Source organism: Rattus norvegicus, chromosome 1 (genome assembly GCF_021556685.1).
Source record: "Rattus norvegicus strain SHRSP/BbbUtx chromosome 1, alternate assembly SHRSP_T2T, whole genome shotgun sequence".
NCBI lineage: Eukaryota > Metazoa > Chordata > Mammalia > Rodentia > Muridae > Rattus > Rattus norvegicus.
This window is the reverse complement of record NC_141534.1, coordinates 200,025,001-200,042,687: the sequence shown is the minus strand read 5'-3', so window position 1 is coordinate 200,042,687 and position 17,687 is coordinate 200,025,001. Positions and strand designations below refer to the sequence as shown.

Sequence of the window (17,687 nt, the reverse complement as noted above, 5' to 3'; positions counted from 1 at the left end):
AAGATATCTGATGTGTGACTCTGGTCGGGCTGTGACCCACAGGTTGAGAGCCACTGTTCTTGAACAACATCCAGAAGAATGGATGTACCCTGTGCCCCACTGCCAGGCTGGTGTTGAACTGGCAGATCTGTGTGATAACTTCCTCCATCATCATATTTGGGACACTTTGGTTTTTCACTTGTCCTCTGGAAACTAGCCCAGATCTGTCAAATGTTTGCTTGTTTCCCTGGTCTGCCTTATTTTCTGGGTTCAAATCTAGTGGCTTATGGGAACTGGGATGGACCTCCTGCCCTGCGTCGGGGGCAGTCAGTTCTGGGACTTCCTCTGAATTAGCCCTGAATTGAAAGCATAACAGGGTGAAAAGTGTCTTCCTTTCACATCTAGATTCTTGGCTGGATTACAAATTAAACTGACACGAGACAGATGGACAGAAGGAGGAACACAGTTGATTATACACACATACTCAGACTAGAACGTGGGAAGAGAGGGAGGGATGGTTGAAGGTCATCCTGAGCTAGAGAAAGGAGCAGGACTTGAGTCTCCAGGGGGATGGCCATACATTACAAGAGGGTAGGGCTAAGTCTTGGTTGCATGGTCAACAAACTCTGTCTTGTGCAGCTAAAGTCTCAGGGTAACTAACGCTGTCCTGGGAATAATCACCAGAAGAGGTGAGTCTGCCTGTGTAGGTGCCTTTCCACACTGATAAGAACCTGAGGATGGGGATGATGGTACACAGCTTTAATTCCAGTACTTGGTTGGCAGAGGTGGGCTGATCTTTGGGTTTGAGACTAGCCTGGTCTACAGAATGAGTACCAGGACATCTAACACTTCACAGAGAAATCCTATCTTAAAAAACAAAACAAAACAAAAAAGAAAGGAAGAAAGAAAGAAAGGAAGAAAGAAAGAAAGGAAGGAAGAAAAGAAAGCACTTAAGAAGATAAAGCCAGCCAGATATGGTGGCACACCTCTCTAATCCCAGCATAGGGGAGGCAGAGGCAGGTGGATCTCTGTGAGTTCAAAGTCACCCTGGTCTACAAACCAAGTTTCAGAGCAGTTAGGGGGGCTATAAACACAGAGAAACCCTGTCTCAAAGCCAGAAGATAAAGTTTCCAGGGTACCCTCCTCCTGAACGATTGCCTAGGCAAATGTTTTCTCATGTTCAGCCATCCAGGCCCTTGAGGCCACCGCAGCCGAAGGTCTAAGGGAGCCTGGCTTCATTTTGGGCTTTGGCAGAATTGGACTACTTTGTCCAGATTGTTCTGGCTTGAGTGTGCAAAGCTCAAGAGCTGTTGGGTCGTGGAGACTTGTACCAACATCCCAGGAAACAGTTGTGAAGGACAGGCAATGCAGAGGAAGATCACATTCTGAATGTGGAGCTATAAAGAAGCCCAGTTTGCAACAGAGACCCTGGGATGTTCTACATATCAGGAAAAGGGACCATCTTTTAAAAGATACAGGCAGGGCCGGAGAGATAGCTCATTGGTTAAGAGCACCAGCTGCTCCTGTACAAAGGACCCAGGTTCAATTCTCAGTACCCACATAGCTGCTTACTAATATAACGCCAGTTCCAGGTGATCAATGGTACCAGGCATGTACGAGGTGCACATATAGGTAAAACACCCATATACATAAAATAAAAAGAAGAAAGAAAAGCTACAGGTACTGAGTGAAACCAGACACCAAAGAGGCTACATGTGTTATAGGTGACAAGACTTTCAGGGCAGGCTTACCTACGAGGATAGATGTGAACTACAGGATTTGTTGTTTGTTCTGCTGGGTTTTGGTCTTACTGGGGCCCATTCTTTCTTAATGGAAATGTTTATTCCACACCATTGTCTATTCAAAACATGTTACCTTGTTTTTGCTATTACAGGGGCTCTCATGGTTAAGAGATTGCATGGGTTGTAGAAGATACTTTGGATTTAGTAATAGTATTGAAGTTTGAATGAATGCATTTTACATTATGAGATGGACAGGCATGTGTGTAGAACAGGATAGGGAAGGCTACTATGCTTTGAGTGTGAAATGTCTCTTACAGACTCATTTGTTTGAATACTTGGTCCCCATTGTTTTGGGAGGTTGTGGAACTTTTGGAAATGGGGTCTGAGTGGCACCTGTGGGACCCTAGGGACAAGTCTAGAATACTGTAGCTTGGCTGTCTTTCTGGTCCTAGTTCTTGTCTCATGGTTGGCGACTGAGATGTGAATAGGGTATGCTTGCTGTAAGCTCCCGACACTGAACAGAGTTACCTATCTATATCTTTCTCTACCACAATGGACCTGGAGCCCTAATACATTGTCCCTTGGGTTGCTTTTGTCAGACAATCCAGTGCAGTGATGAGGAAAGTGGATGAATCAGGCGACATTTCCTTATTTCTTAAAACTGAAGGTTCAACCTCTTAGGAGGAAGGTGAGGTGGGTGGATTTCTTGAAGCCAGGAGTTAAGATCAGACTAGTCAATGTAGTGAGGCCTCATCTCAAATAGCAGCAACACACAACATAAACAACAACCTTGGCTTGGAGGATACTATGGGGAAGAGGAGGAAAACAGGCCTGAGGCTGCTGGGGTACCAGGAGCTGACCCTTCATGGAGCAGCCTCCTCAGAGCAAGGTGAAGGGCAAATGAAGGGGAGGATCCTAGAAGGCACTTTCAGGGCTATTCCCCCCATCTCTGATTCCCACCTCTGGCTCCTTTTGAAGCTGGAATGGAGGGCCTCTGTTGTCCTTGCTTCCCAGTCACTCCCTGCACCTCATCTTGGATGAGACTGCCTTCTCCATCCACTGAACACTGATGACTTTGGGCGAGGACCCCAGTTCATCTCTGTCTCTCAGAGGGCACGGAGCTCTAGGAATGTCTGGTGTCTTACTTGGGAGCTTTTCCTTCATAACAGGCCTGGGATACTGAGACCCCCACGGAAAAGGAAGTGAACGGGAAGGTGGCCCAACGGCAGAGGAGTAGAGTTCTACATTACCCACCACCAAACATGGGAACTTCCATTTAGCTAACCTACCTCACCCTAAGGACATGTGATAGGGCCTGAGACCCTGGGAAGGGACAGCTTGTGGGTTCTAGGTGGTGAACTAAGGAAACACACAATTCTGTGTTTATACTTGGCTTGATTCACAGTGGTGTGATCTTCACTGTTTGTCATTGTTTTAAATACAGATAACTGGTTCCAGGCAGGCCTCCATCCAGTAATGGGAGGGCATTACACTGAAAGTGAGGAAATAGATGCTTCTAGGACGCGCTGAGCTTGCCTAAGGAAGTTATCAGAAAGACAGGATGAGGAATGGAAGGGTGCCCGTTCTGAGAACTGTATCAGCCTGGCACTTACACTGTGCTAACTCTGAGAAGTTATTTGATACCTCCTGGGTAGCAGTTTTAGTGAAGCGCCTAGGGAGCGGGGCACACGAAGCCAGAGAAGGAAGCTAGTGCTTGGGACCCCTACTTTAGAATTCTCTGTCGGCCGAAGCAGGGAGAAACATTTGCTCCTTGGCCGACAATGGGGAATCCATGAATCTTTTGCCTTGTGTATGATTTAGCTCAGAATAAAAATGATGCATTAAAGAGCAGGTGAGGCGTCCTTGCTGTCGGAGTGGTAGACGATAGATTTGCTTTCGGCAAACAAATCAATGGAAAAACCGCTGGGCTGCTCACTCTCCAGTCCTCAGATTTACGAGAGGAAGCTCTGTCTGTTCACAGGGCTTCCCCTTCAGATGGCCTAGGAACTGGCCGGGTCCCATACTCTTATACGCAGAACACCGCTCTCATCTGACTGATTTTGAAAGTCAGACAACAGGCCTAAAAAAAAAAAAAAAAACACAACTCATTCAACATTTTCTTTTAAAAGCAGCCCTTTTGAGATACTCCAAAGCTGTGCTCGTTACTTTTCTCATTGTCGTGACAAAAAATCAGACAAAAGTAACACGAGTGAGGGTTTATTTTGGTTCACACTTGGAGGGTACCGTTTACCGTGGTGGGGAAGGCATGGTAACAGGAACACGAGGCAGCTGGTCATGTTGCAGCCACAGTCAGGAAGCAGACAGAGGCAAGGTGCTCAACTGCCGCTCCTTTTCCTTCAGTCATGGACCCCATGCAGGCTTCCACCCACACTCAGGGTGGGTCTTATCTTCCCTCTCCAGTTAGCTCTTTCAGGGAACACCCTCACGGACTACCACAGGTGTCTTCCACAGCGATCTGAAGCCTAGTCCAGTTGTCAAGTCACACACGCTATACGGCTCACCCATGTGAAGCCTATAATGTAATGTGTTGTGTATCCACAGGTGTGAACATTACATCACCCCAGCCAACGTTATGGCCCTTCACCCACTGAGCAAGAAAACCAGTACCATCTTGCTTGCTGCCACCACCTGCTCCCCTCCCACCACCACCACCACCACCACCACATCTAACCCTGAAAGCCACAGATCAACTTTTGGTCTCTGTCAATTGAGTTCCTCAACTCCAAATCGTGAAGAACGTGGTGTTCTGTGGATGGCTTCTTTCACTCTATTGTTCACGTTACCATTATTGTTCACGTTAATGGAGGTCTGTTACCGCAGGAGGTCCGTTTTTTCTAATGGCCGGCCGGATCACATTCTGTGAGAGAGGCTGACCACAGCTCTGTTGATTCCAGTGTTCCCTGGTGCTCATTTCCATTGTCCCCAGGTTTTGGCCCTCATGAGCATCACTACTGTAAACATTCGTGTCTAGGTTTTTCATGTGAATGAGTTTCCATTTCTAGGGTTACATTCGTCTTGTTTTAAGATTTTTTTTTTCTACTTCCAACAACAAGGTTTTATTTTCCTTTCCCTGGCCCTAGTCTTGCTCTATGCATCTGGTCTCGACCTTGCTTGTTATGCTTGCAAAGATACTGAAGAGTCTGTTAACTGTTGAACCAAAAGGACCTCTGCTGAACATAGTCCAGACCCTCCTTATAGACCCAGAGGTCACACACAGCCAGGGATGACTCTAGATTTCTGAGTTACAATTCAGTTATTCTATATGCTCTTCCAAATTGTCTGTAAAACCCCAGGCTTCCTTCTTGACCAGCCTGGGGAGAAGGTGAGGGTGCGTGGGCAGATGGTGACCACCCTGCCCTAGCCTATTCCTAACCCAGCAAAGGCTCGGGTGTCTCTTCTTCACCAGATTCCAATGAGAGCTGCAAGCCCTGGCGCCAGTGGCTTTCTAGTTCTTTTTCCCTGCAGCAATGAGAGTCCACTGCTGATCTGGAGGAGTAATTCAATTAGGAACCAATTCAGAGAATGAAATTTTATCTGATCTGGCCACATCCATAAACAAGGGGCTGTGATTGTGACTCCAGGAGACATTAAGAAGTTGTGTTTTAAGGAATTGTGCTGGGCTAAAGCATGTGAAAACCTCCACTGGGGCCAAGCTGGAGAGGCCTCCCTGGCCAGGCTTGGCAGTGGACAAGAGTGTGCAGTCCTGGGGGTCTGGCTGTGTCCCCAGGCCAGCCTTGCACATGCTTTGTTTCCAAGTCTCTCTTGAGCTTCACTGTGGTGGATCTGCCTGTTCTGTGGCTGGAATGGTCTCTCCATTCAGGAGAGTTCTGTCTGATCTTTATGAAATGGCTCTAGAAGATACAGGGGAACTCTGAACTGGCCCTTTGCCACCCAGACCAGCAAATAAGACGACCACGTGGCCAAAGTTGACCTCAGGAAACCAGAAAGCCAGATGCCTGCTCTGCCCACTTATACACAGAGATGCACAGAGAGTAGAGAGGAAACCCCAGAGGCGGCCCTCTGTTTTGCAGAACTTTCCGGTGCTCTGAAAGGTGGGAGGCAGTGTGTAGAAAGAGAAGCCTGAATTTAAAGAAGTGGCCATACTAACAAAAGTCCACTATGTGGGAAAATGGGGCAATGTGGACCGAGTCAGGGAGATAAACAGAGCCCCACTGCCCAACAAAGAAAACATCTGGCTTCTTCCTATTCCAACTGGGTTCAAACCCATAAACCTTGACATCATTGTTGGAGATGTAACATAAAGGTGCAGCATACAGAGATGCTGGAGAAGAGACAGGCTGGATGTGAAATGACCCAAGGGAGAAGGAGAAGCTGCCATCAGTCCCTGAGGCAGGGGAGCGAAACCATGTTGCTTTCTGTCTAAAGGGAAGCTTGGCGGCACTGGGCGTATGAGATGTGTCGAGGTGTACTGTTCAAATTGTTCTGGACTGGGAGGTAGAGAGAACAGCCTGACATGGGGGGGGGCAAGCCTTAAGGGCCAGTGAAGGTCACCCTAGAAAAAAGTGCATGAGGAAAATGGAGATGAGAGGGAAACATGAGTTGAAACATTGTTCATCCCCCTTCTCCCAAATGAACCAACGAAGCCTGTCTGTCATGGTGTGGTTGCTGACACTCCAACTAATGACCTTTGTAACTGTAGAAGAAGTAAAAGTGGGAGGAAAATTAGGGATCCTAAGTCAGGGGTGCTGCACCAGAAACCCCACAGGGCTTTGAAAGACACATGCATCTTTTGGTTACCTATTCGTTTGATTGCATTAAATTGTTGGAGGCATCTGGGCGTGCCTAGGTGCACATGTGCATACATATATGTCCACGGAGCTGTATGGCGCCTATCTCTTTAGCTAGGAAGCGTACCCTGGAGCTTGGCAGTGATTACAGTCATCCTCTGAGGGGCATTTGTAGTTTGTTCATATTGAAGATGAAGTAATCAGAACGGTGATTATGACAAGTCTCATCTGTCCTCAGTGTCTGTCGCAACTTCCTCTGTGACTGGCTTCATGTCTCGTGTCCAGATTTGCTAGATATAACTCACTGTCCCTTGCTCTGGTGTGTGTGTGTGTGTGTGTGTGTGTGTGTGTGTGTGTGTGTGTGTGTGTTCTCATGCTTTAGATCTGTTTTCCTTCTCTTTGTGAGGGGTCCCACCCTCTATTTCCACAGCAGCCAAGTCAGAGGCTTGGGCACCATCTGTGACAGTGAGCTGTCGGCATATCCCTGCCTTTGCTTTATCTTTGTCACTTGGTCCCTTTGAAATAAGAAATGAATCTTATTCAGGATTGGAAGGAGAGTATCTGACGGTTGAGTGGATGCAGAGCCAGGCTGATGGATGGAAAGAAGGCAGGTGAGAATGGGCAGAAGTGTCTTGGGGAATTGGCCCATACTTTGGCCCATAGTGCTAGGATGGTTGCAGTCTTTCCTATCTGTTTAGCCCCGACCCTGTCACTGCCTTTGTAGCTGGGGAGACCTGTTGAGATGAATGGCTTGATTTGTCCTTTAGCTCCCTTCTTAAGAACACATAGTCTGACCTCAAATTGTCCTGCAAAGTCTCATCTATCTATAGGTCATGAACACTCGTCTGAGCCTTGCTGGCCAGCAGTTGCTTTGAGGTTCGGAAATCAGGGAGAGAAGAGAGATTGAAAATAAGATACCAGCAGCCTGGTTTCCTTTGCGGTGGTTGGCTTGTGAACAGGAGAAAGAGGGGGAAGCCATGGTGGACAGCTGGAACCATACTCTTAAAAACAATACCGAAATAAACAGGTCCAAAGGTGAGCATGGGCCATTAACCTGAGTTCAGTGGTAACTCAGGCAGCCTGGCTTAGGGACGGAAACTAGGCACCGTGAACGTCCACACTGGTCCGATTACCCCACTGACCGCCACTTTCTTGCCCTGGCCTCTTCCAGAGAACTTGACTTGTTCTTGCTCTTTCTCACTGCCTCTTCTAAATAGTCCTCTGGAAAGTCCTGCCGTGGATTTTCCCTTTGCTGCTGCTGCCTCACTGTCTCCTAGGTTGTGGACCCCCCCAGGCTGCCTGCCCATCTCATGCCCTGCCGTCACCCACAGGGAACTGTGTCTCCAGGAAACAATCTGTGGTTCCCTGGCCCTCTGTCAGGACACTCTACCCCTTGTCTACAGCTGGGCCGTTACAGATAAGTGTAGTTTTCTGCGCTGATGACATGCTGACCCTTGCAAACATACTGGCAGATCGTCAGCAGATTATCCCTTGTCGCCTTTTGTGTGTTAGGTCTCCCCGGGTCCTCCTTGGCTGTCCTTACATGACTATCACGCTGGAAAGTTGTGCCAGTAAATGTTTTTTTGCGCAGCAATACACAGATCTGCTTCCAACTGCGGTAAGATTAACTTTTTAAAGTTGTGGATAAAATATAAACTTCCTTGGATTTTAGTAAATGAAGAGAAGAGAAAATAGGTTCTTCTTTTTCTTTTTCTTTTTTTTTTCCAGAGCAGCTCAATTTAGAATCATTCCAGATGTTCACCCAGCGTCTCTCTCTTTTCCAAGCCCAACTGTCTGGAAGCTGTCCTGACAGGCTGAAAACCTGCCAAGGACCCCCATAATCTCTCCCCACTTCTTACGCTGCCTCATAATTTTAACTATTTTGAAATAATTTCAGACACGCCGGAAGTTGCAGCGTTCCTATGTACCCTTTGCCCAGCTTCCTACCACGATAATATCATCTGTGACCCTGGGACCCCATAAAAGCCAGGAAATTGAGGCTGGCCCAATCTCATTAACCAAGCTGCAGGCTGCATTCTGCGCCTTCTGATGTTATTAAACCCTGGGATCCACAGCACTTTGGAAGCATTTTAGAATTTCACGAAGTTCAGCCCCGTCTTTTATCTTTTAGATGACTTTTGGATCCTTTCCAACTGGCAGTCAATGACGTTAGTTTCTGCCAGGTCAATAAATCCTTGAAGGGCCACTTTAATGCTTTTCATGAATGCTGGATCCTGCAAGGTGCCCTATGGGTTCCTATACCCCGAAGAGTGGACCGAGAGAACTCTCCTAGCTGGGTTTGAGGAATTTCTGGAGACTAGGGATGGCTCAGGTCAGTGTGGTGTAATGGAACATAGGACGGAGAACTGGGGTCTCGAGATCTGATCACAATAACGAGCACGCATGGGTTACCTAAAATCCCCAGTGCTCCCATTTCACAGTTCAAATTCTTGCAACTCAGTAATAGAGTTGGGACTTGAACCTAGGTGATCTGGATCAGAGAGTGCTTGCAGCCTGTTCGAGCTTAGTCCATCAAATGGGTCTACACACTTTCCTGGCCTGGTTCTCACTGACTGTGCCTCAGTTGCTCTGCACGTCTGTTGCCTCCCAGCTCTGAGATGGACTTGCCTAAGATCTATCACATCTCTTAATGCAAGTGCAGTGGCTTTCCTGGTGAAATGGTGCTATTGGCAGAGCTGGGAGCCCACAAAAACAAGCGAGCAAAATCCTCACCCTCTTCCCTTGGAGGTGATTTAAGGTGAGATTTCTGTAGTTGTATTTGATGTGATGGGAGCCTTAGTTCCCATTGAATTATCTTTTGATGTGTTTTAATTAGGCCATCTGCAAACTGATTTCAAGATGCAAAACCCCGAGTGGCCAGCCAACCCAGCACCCCCATGTACTTAGCTGAGAACTCAAATGATATGTGGGCATCGTCCTCTCTCCTTGTCATGGGTACCATTAATGGTGACATGCCACTAGAATGGAATGTGGGAACTTAGCTGCATAGACCTAATTAGTTTTGCATTCTCTCCCAAGGAGGGTTAAAATGAAGCCTGCTTATAAATGGTGTTTAAGCTGCACAGGCTTGGGGGACAAGCTGTAAAAACCAACAGTGCAGAGCACTGGGTGAAGGGCTTAATTTTCTCTTCTGGTTGGGGACCAAACACATTACTCCAGGAAGGTAAAGATTTTCCCATTTATAGAGGCTGTAAGGGATAAACCTCGGCTCATAAATTTCCTCCATGGCCTCTCCTCAGAGCCTGTGAGATGGCCTGACTCCGGGGACCAGTGTCTAGCCACATTAGCACGATAAATTAAAGGGCCGAGTGTTGGCTAAATTGTCAGGCAGAGCTTCATGGGAGCTGGTCCTGAGATTGGACTTGTGATAAACAGGTTTCTGCTAGTTCCTCCTAGGAGAGGGACCATTCTCATCCTCATTCCCAAGTACTCCTAGGAAGGTCCCAGTGATGATCCCACATCTGAGACAGAAGATAATTTTCTCTATGATCTTCATCGGCTGGAATGCATAGGAAGAAATTTCTGGGTATCTTTTCTTTATTTGATACTCATTGTCCTCATTGTCATTCCATTTGCCTCTCAGTTGGTCTGTCTGTCTATCTATCTATCTATCTATCTATCTATCTATCTATCTATCTATCTATCTATCTATCTATCCATCTACCCACCCACCCACCCACCCATCCATCCATCCATCTATCTAGTGTCTCATTTATTCTAAGCTATCCTTAAACTAAATACGTAGCCAAGGATGACCCTGACTTTCTGATCCTCCTGTCTTTGGATTGCAGATGTGTGTCACCACACTTGGTGTGTGGTGTTGAGAATTGAGGCTTTTTCTATGCCAGGCAAACATTCTTACCAACTGTCTTAAAACTTTTCTAGTATGGTAAAACACATAACCAAAGCTACATGTAAAAGAAAGCGTTTAATAAGGTGCCTATGGTTTCAGAGGGTTTGAGTCCATGGTGGTGGAGAAAGCGGCACTGGGAATATTGCTGGTCTTCTGGAACCTCAGAGCCTGACCCCAGTGACACACTTCCTCCTTGGCCATATCTCCTAATCCTTCTCAAACAGTTCCACCAACTGGGGACCAAGTATTCAAACATGAGTGCATGGGGGCCATCGTCATTCCCAGCTGAGTGACATTCCCAGTTTTCATTGTTAAACTTTTTATGAATCCATAGACTGACAATGTGATTTTCAGGCTGATGCAACACGATCATAAGAGCCCCATATTAAAGAAACCAGAACTTTAAAATGTGGCTTGCAGAGCACTGAATCGAGTACACAGGGGGTTTGAACATGGATTGACTTTATGACTGTTGGGTCCTTGTTCATGCAGCTGGCTCTGGAGGGATCTGATGTAGGGCACCTTGGGAGAGCTATAGTGTAAATGTCCAGATGATAGAATACAGAGAATGCTGTATTCTGTGTACAGATCTCTGAGGAATCTGGCAAGTGTCATTCTGGGGACACAGGGTACCAGTCTGGACACGCTCTTAGGAATGCTTGAGGAGCTGAAGGAACACATCATGGTTTTCCTCATCAGAACTGGGGTTTCGTGTGCCTCTCAGATTCCATGCATCAAGTGTCTGGAGTAATTTCCCCTGGAGTAATCCAGAATGAACAGGGACAGGGATCTAGATGTCTAATGAGGCCTAATGTTATCACAGCTCTGCTTTGAAGACAAGTCTCTCCCTGGCTTTTTGCCTCTCTGTCTTAGTCCCAAGATTGGGAGGTCCATCTCCTCATTCCTCTTGGCTTTTCACCTCTGATATTTTCTGCTTGGGCTTTGTCCTTTGTAGCTGAGTGGAATGTCCTTGGAGAGAGCCCAGGATTTCGAAGGCCACCATAGGTCGACCTAGTCACTATGAAGCATGCCAATCTGCAAGGTTGTGGGGTTTCCGGGGAGGACAGGGCATTTGGGGGAGGATATCTCTCCCATGGGGCAAGTGGCTGCAGAACTTGGAAGGAACTTTTCCTGGAAGTGGTCCAGACATGGTAGGGGCCATGTCTTAGAAGCTGATGGAAGTGAGAACAGTGTTAAGGGCTGTGCCAGAGAGGGACACTCCCAATCCAGGACAGCTCGGACTTAAAAGTTTTCGGTTGGAGATCAGAATCTTGAATGAGGATTAAAATTACCTAAACAAGGGTGCGGGGAGACTGCCCCATACCACGCTGCTTCAGAGGTGGGTCACTGGGTAGTGATATGTAATGGCCTTGATGGTCGTCACCTTTGTCCTCAGTTTGTACCAAGGCCACTGGACTTGTGAATCCCCAGCCAGCCAGTACTCTGCTCTCACCCTACGTTGTCACAAGTTGATAAATCTGAATGGCACTGTGACTCTTGAAAGAAAGTGACTGTCTTTTATGCCCCAAGGCTACAGGGAGAGAGTGTGGCAGGTAGCCAGGTGTCCCAGGGTGCAGTGAGTGGAAGCCAGCTATACCTGCTTGTCTGGAATTGGATCCCCATGGTCTGTGGAACCAGCATTTAGCATAGTGAGCGAATAACAAATGCAGAACTTACACATTCACCTGAAAGCTGGTCTATTCATTTTCCCTGATCAGAGAGCCACAATCACTGTTTTTTACTTTAAAAAGGAGAATAATAGGATTAAAAATCTATGATACTCTTATTAGTTTATATGACAGCCTGCTATACTTGGCTAGGTCTAGTTTAGAGATATTGGAGGAAAAATATCTCAATTGGGGGAGGAGGTGTATATCTAAAGCCATTTTTGCCCTTTGCAGAACATCAGCAGCTTTTGAGTAGGGCAGGGTCCCTTCTGTTATGTCTGCTCACTGTGCCCAGAGCCTGGCACATGCAGGCAAGCTATGGAGATAGAAGATAAAAGCTGAGGTGTTTGGACATTGTTGCCCATGTTTTTCATAGCTTATAAGTCCATTTCTCTAGTCTGCAGAGGCAGGTGGCATGATGCCTGATTTATAGAGGTGCACACATGGGTCCTACCTTCACGGAGTTACTTCTGAGAGCTTTAGGGTGAACTGTGTGACCTTGTTGGTTGTAGTCAGGGGCAGGGTGGCAAACTGCTGAATGGTGTGTGAAGTGCAGTGAGCCCACTCTGAGCAGGTGCTGGGTAGTGTCCCAGAGCTCCAGCTTGTGGTAGAGAAAGCTTGGAGGGGAGGCTTTTGCCCGGAAGGTGTGAATCCAGAAGCAAGGGGATGGGAGGACCAGGAAGACCCCTTGAAGGCAGGTAGGTCTGCAGGCATTCTGTGAGCATGGTGTTGGTATTAGGAATCATCAGGGAAAAGGTTACCCAAATGTCAGCATGGCTTGTGAATCTGCGGCTTCTAAGTTTTAGAATATGCTAGAAGCCTGCTTCTGAGGACTGCATTGATTTCCCAATGGGCCATTTCCTTTATCAACAATGTTTCTTTTTTTCTTTTCTTTTCTTTTCTTTTCTTTTCTTTTCTTTTCTTTTCTTTTCTTTTCTTTTCTTTCCTTTCCTTTCCTTTTCTTTTCTTTTCTTCCCTTCCCCTTCCTTCCTTCCCTTCCCTTCCCCTTCCTTCCTTCCTTCCTTCCTTCCTTCCTTCCTTCCTCCCTTCCTTCCCTCCCCCTTCCTCCCTCCCTCCCTCCCTCCCTCCCTTCCTCCCTTCCTCCCTCCCTCCCTCCCTCCCTCCCTTCCTCCCTCCCTCCCTCCCTCCCTCCCTCCCTCCCTTCCTTCCTGGTGCTTTGCTTGCATATATGTCTGTGTGAGGGTGTCTGATCCCCTGGAACTGGAGTTACAGACAGTTGTGAGCTACCATGTGGGTGCTGGGAGTTGAACACTGTTCTTCTGGAAGAGCAGCCAATGCTCTTAACCACTGAGACATCTCTCCAGATATAGACCCCATATTTTCCTTATCTTATACTCTTCCTTGACCACCCCAGAGTTCTGCCCCCTTCAGCCCAGCGGCTCACAAGTTCAGTGTCTCTGATGGTGCTAAGCGTCCATGGCCAGCACTTAGGGTCCCAGAGATTTGGTTTCACTCTCTCTGAGGGAGGGTTGAGACATTTCCTGGAGGCATCTTGTAGAGACTTTATGGCAGCCCAGGTACTAGAAGGCTTCCTTGCATGGGGATGCTGGTCAATGAAATAACAATTGGATTCTTGGATTAAACAGCAAGTCCTTCTGGGATGGGGTGTAGCAGGAGCATCCTAGGATTGCTAAATCACTCAGGCTTCTGCCCTAGAACGCCTCGCAAGGAGAAGATGCTGAAAGGAGCAGTTAGGTGGCATTCCTTGGAATGCCCACCAAATATTTCTCCCCTGACTTTGAGCCCCAGTGTGCCAGCAGCCACTGGGTGAAGCGAGGCTTGTAGGCTCCTGCCTGACTCTGTTAGAGAGGAGCCATTTAAGACCTTGGCACCTGGAGGTCATTACCCGTCTGATTGCATGCTGGATCATAAAAAGTGCTTATGAATGCTGCTAACCATTTAAAAATGTATGGACAGCGGAAGTTCGGGTTGGCACCTCTGAAAGAACTGGTATTGGTCTGATGGAAGACCACTCACCTTTGTGGTGGAGACACAAGGGCTAGGTGGTTAGAATGGCCCATGGGACCTTCACCTCTCTACTGGTAGAAACTTAACTCTGTCCATTATACACAATGAACTATTTTTACTATTTTTTTTTTGAGATACGACCTCATGTAGCCTGGGTTGGCCTTGAACCCCTGATCCTGCCTTTTCCTCCTGAGTTCTGAGATTATACACATGAGCTTATGGACTGGTTTTAAATTGGAATACAACATACCACCATAAGCATAGAGCCTGAAGGACGTTCACAAACAGCTCTCTCAGGGATAACCAGCAGGAGTATGCACAGCAACCTGGAAGTCCCTGGCCCTCCTGTGTAGGTCAATAACCACCTCCCCACCCTGCTTATGGGAAAGCTCTGTCCTCACTTCCATGCCTTGATCTTTTGCTTGGATCTTGGACTTCATGGCAGTGGAATCCTGTGGAATATTTGTCTTGATCTTTGCTCTCTTTTGTTCAGTACCACATTTATGAAGTTCTTCCCTGATTTTGCTTGTTCATTTTTGTAGTCCACTGTGAGATGTCCAGCTTGGAGCATTGCTAACAGAACTCGGGCTATTCTAGCTTGTGTATTTTGGTAGATCTGGGAAGTGTCTCTGAGCATGTGTGCAAGGGTAGATGACTAGGCTGAGGAGGAGCTTAGCTCAGGATTCTGCCAGCCCTCAGCCCTTCAAATGATCAAGATAGGCCCACCTGCAGTGTGGAATGAGAATGAAAACTGCAAACTGAAATGAGAGGCTGATAGGAGAGAGAGAGAGAGAGAGAGAGAGAGAGAGAGAGAGAGAGAGAGAGAGAGAGAGAGTCCCCTGTCCAAATGGGGTTCTGCATCCCCAACTCATATGTCATGGGAAGTAGTCTGTTTCTAAATGTGGGCTGTGGGGATTGGTCAGTCCCCAAGGAAGGTCTAGGACCAACATTTTGGTCTTGATGTTCTGGGGTATGTGTGTACGTTGACTAATCTTTGTGATGGAAGTTGTTGATTTAGAAGCCAGCCTTGTGATCTCCCCCTTAGAGGAGAGCCTGGGGCTGTCGTATATAGCAGTGACTTGATCACACAGGGTCTTTAGGGAATTCCAGAGGAGAAGACTTGAGGCTGCCACACCTAGGCTGTTGCCTACCTGCATGACCCCAGCTATATAGACTCATCCACTGGGACAAGCATTGCACAGTTTTATAGCAGCCCTGGGAAAAGACTTCCCAAACTTCTGGCTGACAAGTCTGCAAGAAGAGAGCGCAGACATGATAATCTGACTGCAGTTCAGTGCTCACAGCCCCAGAAGCTCCAACCTTCCTGTGCTGCTGGACTGTCTGTCCACCTGTCTCATCTACCTGCATGACCCATCCTGGTGACACCACATAGCCAGCAGACCCTGGTAATGTAACCAGTAAAACCAAGGAAATGAGATTTTTACATTTCTTTTAGCATCTCCTAATTTCACTTAATTTAAATTTAAAAGCAGAGTCTGAACTCCAGTGTTGGAAGATTTTTTTTAAAGAGTATTTGGAGCAGCTTGGGCACATAACTCCTATAAAATTATATTGTAAAATAAGTACGGATCAGTTACTCTCGGGTCAGATGGGAATTTAGCACCCAAAATGGGACATGCTAAAAATGGGAATTTTTCATTAACAGCTTCTACATGAAGATCTATGGAAATGGTGGCTTCTTGAAAATGTTGGGTTGAACAGTGCATGCAAATGAACTCTTCCCTGAGCTCAAACTCAAGCCCTGTGTGAGGAATTCCAGAGGGGAGTTTAAGGGACTGAGGGAGCCCACTGTTTCCCTGTTACCTGGGAGTGGAATTTGGGGATGACTACTCCTGAGGACCCCTGGTTGCTCCAGTGGATCTCTTGGGCTCTGGGTGGCTTGCAGCAGTCCTGCCCATTGTGTTCCTTGTCCAAAACGGGGGAAATCAGGCAAAGCTGGGGCCTGTCTTTTCTGTCACTTCTCTTCAAGCATCTTCCCACCTCAAGAGTCCCACCCCTGAAGCTGGGAGTTTTACTTTTGAATTTTTAATGCCAAAAATGTCATTGTATGTGGTAATGTGTTGCTCAGGACATTGTTGTATAATTTCACATTGTATGTTGTGCATCTCGCTTGTCTCACCTCTCCCCACAGAGCAGGCTTCACCCAGCCCTCCCTGCAGTCCATCTCTTTTGCCCTACACAGTTTCCGGTCTACTTTCATGCCATATAATATTTTACTTATCTATAAAAAAATCCAGGTACCATGTAAGAGAAAACCTATAATATTTGTCATTCTGAGATTAGCTTCCTGTCACGTCATTGAGTTTATTTTTTTTTTTCTTTACGAATTTTCTCCTACCATCCTTGTTACTTTCTCTTGAAGCATGGTGGCCATGTCGCCATTTTCAAATGCCTTGGGGAGGGGTTGGGGATTTAGCTCATCGGTAGAGCACTTGGCTAGCAAGCGCAAGGCCCTGGGTTTGGTCCCCAGCTCCGGAAAAAACAAACAAACAAACAAACAAACAAACAAAACAAATGCCTTGGGGAAGCAGGCCACTTGTCCAAAGTTCTATAATTAAGGGGAGCAATGGCTGGACGTCAAATTCAGGGAAACACTCATCTTGGGTGACTTCTCCATGCTAGTGTATTCCACAGTTGATGCACACTAATTTGTAAATCCTGATTGCTCAGTCCCTCGGGCTGAAGTCAGGTCTCAGGTTGTGTGGTAGAAAATCTGTGTTGCTCCTCAAGAAGAGTGGGGTCTGTTCTGGTAAGACCAGCTGGGTGGCCATCTGCAGGTGCACTGGTCTCAGGCTGGCCCCTGTGTGCAGGTGTCCCCCAAAGAAAGTTTGTGCAGCTGGGCCTGCCTCTCTGTTTAAAGCCAGTGATGTATATCTCTACTGCCTGAAACTTTCAGCTTGGGGCATTAGTCCACTGGAGCCTTCTCCAGGTCACAGACCCTCCCTGCTGCTCTTCTTGGTCATATTTCTCCTATGCTGTCACTCTTTCAAGTTCAGTGACCGTGATGTGATATCACAGTGCAGGCCAGGGCCACCCTGAGCAGACCAGGGCCACCTGAGACCGTTCTAAAATTCCCAGGGCCAGTCCTGATGGTGTCTTCTGTATCACCTTGTCTTGGTGTCTCAGCTTGTAGTTCACTGTACCGTGCAACCAGTAAGGAGGGAGCCCTGAAAGTTTCTGGGGGTAAACTTGAACTTTGCCAGACTAGTGCTTCCTGGTTCTGAGGCATTGGTTTATACGAGGCCAAACCTGCAGGATTCAGTTGAGCCTGACCTGTCTGTTGGGAACTCAAAGGGACGCTGGATCCTCGGTGGCATTTACAACTTAGTTAGTGAGTGCCAAGCACAGAGTAATAGTCCCCTGGAGATGGTCTCAAGGTGGGACTGGGGGTTGATACAGAGCTCAGGAGTCTCTGCACTTCTTCATGGTAAGGAGACTTGTGTTGGACTTGCCCAGTCCTGTCTCACTGTGCCTGTGGCAGCAAGTCCAGGGACACATGCCCAGGCAGGCAAACTCTGACACTTTCTGGCTTGGATCATCTTGCTATACTGTCTTTGTGTGCTCAGGGCCCAAAAGACAGAACATTCTTTTTTTAAAAAAAAAAAATGGAAGGAAGAAAGAAGACCTTGTTTTTATCATTTGAATT

General features: G+C 47.2%; 1 protein-coding gene across 7 annotated transcripts in view; it reads left to right on the top strand.

Moving 5' to 3' along the window:
• Chst15 (carbohydrate sulfotransferase 15) overlaps window positions 1–17,687 on the top strand; it is an 85,603-nt gene that overhangs the window by 15,625 nt on the left and 52,291 nt on the right. Inside the window, exon 1 of one of the 7 annotated variants that reach the window (XM_087644136.1) lies at window positions 6,814–7,101. The exons of the other annotated variants lie outside the window; for them this stretch is intronic. The gene's annotated coding sequence lies outside the window, so the exon portion shown is untranslated. Of the gene's footprint in view, window positions 1–6,813; window positions 7,102–17,687 lie in introns of those variants that run through there. 7 annotated transcript variants of the gene reach the window in all.